We start from the raw sequence: 9,999 nt of genomic DNA, 5'->3' as shown, positions 1-9,999 counted from the left end.
ACATAAATGTTATTTGTAATTATTAACATTTTGTTATAATATATAAATATATTTATATTAAGAGAGCACTGTATCTCCAAAAGAATTTAATAATGTTCTCTACTATAGTTAGAATTAATTATTTTAACAATGTTTTTTTATAATTTTTATTTGTTAAATATTATATAATTAAATAAAATAATGAAACGTAGTATTACTTATGATTAAAATACTATATATTAAAAACATTAGGCAAAAAAGTAGAGCGTTTTTTACAATCGTGAGCTTCATATTAATTATTTATTATAATCGGTTAATTTTTGTATTGTTGGAGCTTATTTTTTTAACGCACTCCAAAATAGTTAAGCAATGCGTTTAGCTCATTAGCACTATCCGAAAATATTTTACTAATAATTATTAAATTAAAACATTTATATAAGAGTAAATATAAAATTAAATCATTAATATAATGAAGGCATGTGAATTTGGGTTCATTTCCCTCGTGTTCAACATTATTTCAATGTGCTTCGGAAAAAAAAAAGGTGCTTACAGTACATTGTACATATTGTGACTTGGTAAAATTTATACTTTTGGAAAGATTCCTAGCATAGGTGTAGCTATTATGGGTATTTGGTGCTTGTATCTCACATTTTGTAGTTTTAGGTATATTCCGAAAATAAGCTAATAATTAAGGGTAACTCAAAAGGAGGCACTCTACTTTGGTGTTTGTTGGGCAAACTAATAAGGAAAAAGGTAAAGAGAAAAAAGAAATAATAACGAAAAAGAAAAATTAAAAATTTATTTGAGCACCAGTGCCAATAGGGGATATTTTTTCTTTGTCACTTCTTTATAAAATATTATTTTATAGAGCTATTTTATAACCCTATTTGGCTCTGAGTGGATGTGGTGTGTGTGGGGCTACAACCCCAAGTAAAAAAAATTATATTTTAAAAAATTAAATAATATTATAACAAAATAGTAAAATATATAATTATAATTTTATTTAAAATATATATAAATAATTTTGATAACAATTAAGCATTTACAGAACAAAAATCATAGGTCCCTCACAAGCACCAATTAGTCACTTGATAATGCTCACAAAAGTGTGAACACATTTTCTTATATATGTTTTTGCCTAACCCTTCGTTTAATCTTGATTCTTCAGTCGTATATTAGAAAGTAATTATTAGTTTTATATTTTATTTATACCACTAACAAACTACTAAAGTGGCCATATTTGGGATATTGTTGGTGTTCTTTTAAATTACGCCATCAGTTAGCTTAAAACACATTAATCTAGAGTTTGTTGATGATAAGTACTACATGACAATTTCAAAATTTTAATTTGACTCAATAAGTAGTTCTTAACTTTATATTATATCTTGATTTAATGCAAAGTTGATTAAGTACTCGAGTAGCCCTCGTGTCCACATTATATATATATATATATATATATATATATATATTATTTCATCACAGAAGAACACATCTTTATTATGAGAAATATATATAATGCTGTGGTCATAACTGCATGTGATCAAATTGAAACTTTTATAAAGCAAAAATATTAATATATAATTATAGCTGGAGTTATATTTGACCCAATTTAACAGCCTTTACATAATACTTTAGAAGGTTCTTATAACTAAAATTTGGCAAGCGTTAATTTTACTTCAATTATATATATGTGCATCAAAATAGGGCATGTGATGCAATGTATTTGTCCAATAAATTCACATCACAACAGGACAAAGAGTTTATTAATATGCATATTTAAAATTTTACTTAAAAAAAAATTAAATAAAAATGAAGAGGAAAACCAAAATATAAAAGTAGTACCCTGATTGCATGCAGCCAAGATTGATGATGTTAGAGTTTTTGTGAATCTTCCATTCTTATATCCATGCATAATCATGTATTTACAAAAGAAAAAAATAACAATAATTTGTATATTTTCCTTACTTATTTTATAGCAATTTGCACATAGCATGAATAATTAGACAGTGACCAAAGTACTATTATTCATTCAATTCGATCCATTCACTCACAATTTTAGTCACTTAATTCGACTGCCCACATTAAATTTCACTTATTTGACAAACTCTAATTTGGTCATTTAAAAAAAAATATTCTAGTAAAGCAAAAAGTAAAAAAAAAAAATCTACTTGATCTGTTGATCGTCACCAAGTTATCATATTATCTTTCTCATGGTACTGTAAAATTAATTAATAAAATTAATTTGCTTCAATATTCTACTAGGAACTTTTGACCAAAATTTATGCGTATACAAGTGTAAAATAATACAAAAATTGCCAGCTAAGCAGCATGTGATATGATATAAATATATAATATATATTTAAAGTGTTCGTGTCATTGAAAAGGTAGTCAATAAATCTATATATAATTGTTCCATAAACTATATTTTATATGCATAGATTATAAGTAGTAAAATAACATAATGATGGATTTTATAGCAGTGTCATCACATAAAAGTTATTGGGTCAACCAAATATGCATAATACTAGAGATTCAAATCAAATAAGTTCCAGAAGTATTTGAAAGTCTTCAAATTTTAAAATTTTATTTTCACACATGACTTTGGTCAAAAGTTTCTATATAATATATGGTTGTTTGGTGTGGTGTGGGGTTGGAACGGATATCCTTCTTTTACTATATGTAATGTAATTATATGATATGAGAACATTCCAATTTAAGTACTCAATTACTATAATTTTTTACCAACAAATTATTCAGTGGGTTTTTATTAATTAGAATAAGTATTATATAATATTCATGCATTGCTCTATATATTCATTTTAATTACTATATGCATGCATAACGTGAATGATTTGTTTATGAGTTTCAATTACCATCACATATTTTTTGGACATGTCACCAGCAGCCTCCTCCACAAATATTATTATTGTTTCCCCTACTGGGACCTCATAGTAAGACCCTAATATTATCTATACATCCAAAATTCTGATGACTAAATATAACTTATTATATTCTGAGTTTATCAATACAAATTTTTACCAGAACTCACTCTATGAGAAAGAAAGTAATTCAAAGATCTAGCCTTGGATTTTATTTATGTAGAGAGATTACAAGAGATGGAACTAGATAATTATAGTTTGTAACAGAAATTACAACTTTTAAAGGTTTTAACTGACAAAACTATAACTCAAAATAATAAGTAGCAGAATTAGGTACTCTATCATCTCCCCTCAAACAAAAAGGTGTTGTATACACTTGAAGCTTGTGCTTGAGATAGCTAAATCGATCAATAGATAGCAGTTTTGTAAGAATATCAAATGTTGGATCAAAGGATGGAACATATCTTACTTCAACTTGTTTGGCCAGTATTTGATCACGAGTGAAGTGAAAATCAATCTCTATGTGTTTGGAACAAGCATTAAAGACTGGATTGACAGCTAATGAAGCAGCATTTGGTTGTCAACGTAAATAATTAGAGGAGATGGCAGGGTGATGTTTAGTTCAACAAGAACAAAACATAACCATTTTACTTCTGCGATTGTGTTTGTAAGGGCTCGAAATTCACTTTCAGTACTAGATCTTGCAACTACCTATTATTTTTTTGCAGACCAAGATACAAAATTTCCTCCAAATCACTGCATATCCACCTATTGATCGTTTGTGTCATCTGGGCAACTTACCCAATCAGCATCTTAGTAAGCTTAGAGGTAAAGTCATTTGGTAGGTCTGATGTGAATCCCTTCATTTATGGTACCTTTGAGATAGCTAAATAGTCTCTTGTAGGCTTCCCAATGTGCTGTAGTAAGGGCATGGATAAATTGACTCAATTTATTGACTATAAAAGCCACATCTAGCCTAGTTAAAGTGAAAGATTGTAGAGCCCCAAGTGAGTTGCGATAGAGATTGATCTGAGAAGGGTTTTTCATGTTGGGATTTTATGGTCTAAATAAAACGCATTTTAATATGATAATATTTACTAATTAATAAAGATAAAAAATCATGTTACTGATAACTCTATGAAAATAGAGTTATTTATATCTTTTTGGGCATTAAATTAGCTTTGTTCTCGAGTATTTTTAGTTTATTTTAGTGACTTTTATTTGGTTTCATTTAGTTTTGCATAAATATTAATTTTAGTATTTTTATATTAATTTTAATTAATTTTGTAATATTTTATCAATTTTATTTAGTTTCCCATTTTATAAGTGTTAATCTCAATGTTGTGTATTTTTGTAAAAAGATCAATTGTAAAATTTGGACTTATTAAGTGTCAAAATGGTCAAAATAGAGAACAATTTGAATTATGTGGTTGATGTAGTTGATTAATTTACCAAAGTCCAATTAAGGCCCAAATATCTTTTTTTTTTTTCAAAATTCCATTATATTTATTAATGGGTTGTTATGTTTTTAGTGTGATGAGGGTTTAATAGATAAAAAGAAAAGACCAATAGAAGGTGGGCTAATCTTTGTTCTTTCTTTTGTAATTGGGCTTAGGTGAATCTCAAAGGGTTGTGAGAAAAAATTATCACATATGATATATATATATGCATATATGTAATGGAAGAAGGAAGCGAAAAAGAATTAAGAGAGGCGGCAGTGAGCTTCTGACACCAACACCAAAAAAAAAAAAAAGAAGAAGAAGAAAATGAGGAAAAAGAAAAAGAAAAAAAAAAAAAGAAAGAGATAGAGTTTTACTTAGGGTTTTAATTTAGCATTTTTATTTTGGAGATTGGCAAAGATCAAGAGAAAGAAGAAGAGGATTTTGGCAAAGAAAGCTTGGAGTATTGTGATAACTCCAATATGGATTTTTCTTTTCATCTTTCTCTTATTTGGAATTTTGTAATTTTTGCACAATTTGTTATGAGTTAATTTTTATTTTGCTAGAATTATTTTATTGGTTAAAAATTGTGATTTAATATTTTGTTGCTATGTTTAGTGAATTGGTTTTGTTCATTCAAGAGTGTTTATTGTGCAATTGCTTACTTTTGCTTGATCACCATTAGTAAGTAGTAGCTAATCTTGATTTTAGAAAAAATAGGGTCAGTGAAATTGCTTGAATGATGCATGAATATCACATTGGAAAAGTGTGATTTGTAAATAGCATAGGAATATTATTTACCTTGTATGACTTGAAGGAATTGTGCTTAAATTGGTACTCTTAAAATTAATTGGGCATAGGAATATGTTAATTAATTAGAGAATCAAACCATAAATACTTTGGAAAAAAGATTATGACATTTTAAATTCCTAGTTGACATCATCAATTTGCAACAATACTCATTTGCACCATTATATCAACTTTGTATTTTTTAGGTCAATTTAATAGTTCTAGCTTATTTTCTTCATAGTTTGTGTTTGTTAATTTTTATATATTCTCAACACTTTATTCTATTTTTGTTGAAACCAATTTGTGAGTAATTAGTTTTACAAATCAATTTCTAATTTTCAATCCATGTGGAGACGATACTCGATTTATCACTTTATTACTTGTTGACGATTGCGTGTACTTGCGTATACAATTTTCACAACAAATTTTTGGCGCCGTTGTCGGGGATTGATTTAGTGAAATTTTGTTTGTGGAACTTAATTACTATCGATTTGGTTTTTTTTTTTTTTAGTTTTTCATTTGTTTCGTTTTATTTTTCTTGTTCTATTTTACGCTTTGTTTGTTTGTCTTGGTTCCTTTTTCAAGGTACTTGGGATGTCTCATCGACAAGTCCTTATGAATTTTGTTCAACATGACTTGGAGTCCTTGTAAGAAGTATGGTGGAGATACAAGGCACTTCTAATGAGGTTTCCATATCATGGGTTGTCCAAAGAATGTCAATTAGAAATCTTCCTAAATGGGTTGAATCCAAGCACACGAGAATGGGTAGAAATAGGAAATGTTACTACCAATTTCTACCAACCTATCAATCGATGACGCCTATTGGATGTTGGAAGACATGACGGAGTACAATGAGTGGTGTTGTAATTGTCCAAACAAAGACCATGTTTGGGAGGACAACTACAATAATGTGGAGCCAAATTTTGACACTTACACTCAAGGACCAAATGATGAGATTTTAGAAGATTTACAAGAGTTTAACATAGAAGAAGATCTTCATCAAATGGCTCAATCAAGCTCATTTGAGGTATTGATGATGGAGTTCATGGTTAAAAATGATGTCTCAATTCAAAACCAAGCTTCATCCTTGAGGAAATTGGAGAACCAATTTGAGCTTTTGGTGAATGAGTTGCGTGATAAATCCCATGAAACTTTTGATATGGAAAATTCAAGGGAGAAAGAAGAAAGTGAAAATGTCATTTTGAGGAGTTGTAATGAGTTGGAGATACTTGGGGAAAATTTTGAGAAATTACAAGAGCTCACTTCAATCCAAAGTAGTGAAGAAAAGGATGAGGAAGCAAGCATTTCAAGTTTATCAACATTTGTTGCTGCTCATAATGCTGTAGCATTATCACAGCAAATCTGCCCAGTTTTTGAAAAAATTCAGCAAGAGCATTTTTGCATTCCTCAAGCCAAAGAGCTCATGGTAATGGAATATTATGTTTATGAAGATTCTTTTTGGCCACCACCATCTCCCCCACCATTGACATGGTACCTTGGCATCCATCATGCCAATTCTTCGAAGTCAAGAAAAATTGAACATTTGCGCTCATCAATTCAACATCTCGCCATGCCCAGATGGCAACCTCTTCCTTCTTTACAGATATTCCTTGTTCAATTTCATATCCCAAGTATTCCTTTTTACAAACAAATGTATCGATTTCATATCTGGGTTTCTCGTTTGAATGTCATAATTATTTGAAACTTTGAAACCAAAGGATATGAAGAGTTTTTCGAATCAAGGAGTGAGAATGCTTGTAAACACACTGCTGTCTCTAATAGACCCACCCTCACTGTGCACCCTATTGGTATTTTTCAACTTTACTTCCTCTCATATAATTTATTACGACCCAGAAGAAATGAATCTGCTGCCGCTCCTCCAAGGCTCCAACAGTTTGCTCAGGTAATGGCTCCAAAACAGCCAAACCCGGGTCTCTTTGTGGGTTTGAAAAAGGCCATGTCGTGACCAAGAAAGAATTAGCTCCACGACCCTCTGATCGTAAAGGAAAAACCATTAAGAGGGTTCATTTTGTACGAAATTTGATTCGTGAGGTTGCTGGTTTTGCTCCATACGAGAAGAGAATCACTGAGCTTCTCAAAGTTGGAAAGGACAAGCGTGCTCTGAAAGTGGCTAAAAGAAAGCTAGGTACCCACAAGAGAGCAAAGAAGAAGCGTGAGGAGATGTCGAATGTTTTCCGCAAGATGAGGGCTGGAGGAACTACAGAGAAGAAGAAATGAGACATCTTTTCATGAATTTGTTAGTATTTTGCAAATTACTTATTGCCAAGTGCTAAATTAGATCCCCCCTGTCACACTTATTATTACAGCCTTACAAGAAGAGAAGAAATACAAATAAATCAGACCAGATCCTATGTAGCTTCGCCTCTAGTGGATCAAGATCTAGTAGTTAGTTACAACCGAAATTGTAACTAACTCCTAGACCTTGATCAACCCTAAACTACAACTATATAAAGGGATCTAGAGCCTTACTAATCTCTCAGTTGAGAGATACCAGAAAACCAGAGCCAAGGTTTCCAGATCTGGAAGTTGTTCAGCTCCAAAATTTGTTCCAAGTTCATGCAAAGAAAGAAAAGAGAGTTAGTGAGTGAGAACAGAAAAACAATAGAGAGATAAACACAGAAAAAACAAAAGAGAGAACATATCAGAAATACCAGTCGATCTGTAACTTGGATTTCTCACCTGATGTAAGATTTCTTCAAAATAGTGCAAGATCTGAGGTTGATCTTCAAGGCGAGCTCATCAGAGGACGTACCCCTAAATTCCTAGGGCGAACCTCTATAATTTCTGGTGTTTGTTTCTTTCTAACTCTACTGTTTGGTTTGAACTTTGTGTGTGTGTGTTGTATGGTGTTTCTAGGAAGTTTTCTGGGTAAGATCGATCAAAAGATCGAGTAAGATCTCTGGTTCTAGGGTTTGAGAACCAGAGAGAAAGGAGAGAAAGCGAGAGAGAGTCTGAGAACTCTCGAAGCTTTGAAAGAGAGAAATGAGCTAGGGTTAGCTCTGATTTCTCTTAGTTTTATTCGAAGGAGAACGACAAATCGTTTTGATTAAACGATCTGTCGTGCAAGTAAGGAACGACAAGTTCCATTGTCGTGTGGCAAGAAACGACTGAGATTCTCTGTCGTTTGAATCAATTGTCTTTTAATTGATTTTCTGGGACATTTTTGTCCCTGTTGTTTTGATTGTTTACTTGAGTTGGTGTAGGGACAATCTTGGAATTTCACCAAGAAAATCCTACAATGGTATCAGAGCTTTGGTTCAAGCTAAATTCAACTCAAGAAAGGTTCAAGAAAGTGACAAAGGCTGGAAGAAGAAGGAGAAACACAACAAGAAGTTGTGGACAGTGAAAAACCTATGGAAATTTCACAGATTGATAACCAATCAATTCATATAAACTCTACTCAATTTGATTTTGAATTTTCTAACATGAGTAATATCAAAGTTGATATTGATCGTTTTGATGGATCTCGTGATTACAGGATCTGGAGGAGAAAGATCAGATCTCTGTTGGCTCAACAGAAATTCTTAAGGAATCTTGAAGACCCTATTGAATGGCCAGACAACACTTCAAAAATACAGCAAGAAGAGCTGTTAGAAACAGCTACAGGGATCATAATTTTCAACCTTTCTGATGCCATTATCAGATTGGTTGATAAAGAAGAAACCCTTGCCAATATTTGGAAGAAACTTGAAGAACAGTTTCAACAAAAGTCTCTAACTAATAAGATCTACCTAAAGGAGAGAATTTTTGGGTTCAAGATGAATCATACTAAAACCCTAGATCAGAATCTTGATGAGTTTCTCAGAATGCATATTGAATTGGCAAATTCAGGAAAGAATGAAGCTCTAAGTGATGAAAATCAGGCAATAATCATTTTGAATTCATTGCCTGATTCATACAGAGAGGTAAGGACAGCTATCAAGTATGGAAGGACTTCAATCACACTTGATGAAGTCATCTTTGCCCTAAAATCTAAAGACTTAGAGATGAAGAGTGAAAAATCCAATTCTGGACATGGTGAAATAAACGTAAGTAGAGGAAGGCCATCTCACAAGAAACCCTACCAAAACAGAGGTAGAAGCAATAGCACACATCATCACAGAAACTCAAACAGAGGGAAGAGTAGATCACCATGAAGAGATTCTGGTGATTCTACAGGTTGTTTCTATTGTGGAAAAACTAGACACTACAAGAAAGACTGCTATTTCTACAACAACAAATACAAGAACAAGAAAGGAGGCAGATTCCCAGAAAGAACAGATCAAAACAAACATCAAAATGACAAACAACAAGAAGCTAATTACTCAGATGGTTATGACAGTGGTGAAGTCTATGTTGCATCTACATCTTTCAAAGATGATTGGATATTGGATTCTGGGTGTACTTTTCATATGACAAACTCTAGGGAAATCCTAACTGACTACAGAGATTCTAAAGGTGGCAAAGTAATATTGGGAAACAACAACACATGCAATATAGAAGGTTCAGGTAATGTCCGTTTCAAAATGTTTGATGGAATTGTTAGAACCCTAACTGGTGTAAGGTATGTCCCTAATCTTGCTAGAAATTTAATTTCTATAAGTGTTCTAGATGACATGGGTATTGTTAGCAAAATTGAAGCAGGTTCAATGAAGCTAAGTAAGGGAGCTATGACAATCATTAAAGGCCACAAACATGAAGGACTTTACTATTTAGATGGAGAACCAGTGACTCAATGTAACACTGCAGTCAGTAGCAATCCCGAAGACTTAAAGGCTGTTCTATGGCATAGGAGATTGGGGCATATCGGTGAGAAAGGCCTACAGACCATGAGTGATCAAAGGCTACTGGGTAAGGACAGAGTAAGTAAAGTGGATTTCTGTGAATCTTGTGTTCTAGGTAAACATCATAGG

General features: G+C 31.9%; 1 pseudogene; it reads left to right on the top strand.

Annotated features, from left to right (window-relative positions):
* The first annotated feature begins 6,977 nt into the window (after nucleotides 1-6,977).
* Nucleotides 6,978-7,397, top strand: LOC133033954 (large ribosomal subunit protein eL36y-like; annotated as a pseudogene).
* The last annotated feature ends 2,602 nt before the right edge of the window (nucleotides 7,398-9,999 follow it).

Source organism: Cannabis sativa, chromosome 2 (genome assembly GCF_029168945.1).
Source record: "Cannabis sativa cultivar Pink pepper isolate KNU-18-1 chromosome 2, ASM2916894v1, whole genome shotgun sequence".
Lineage (NCBI taxonomy): Eukaryota > Viridiplantae > Streptophyta > Magnoliopsida > Rosales > Cannabaceae > Cannabis > Cannabis sativa.
Note: the sequence above shows the minus strand (reverse complement) of the source record. Positions and strands in the feature narration are given on the sequence as shown.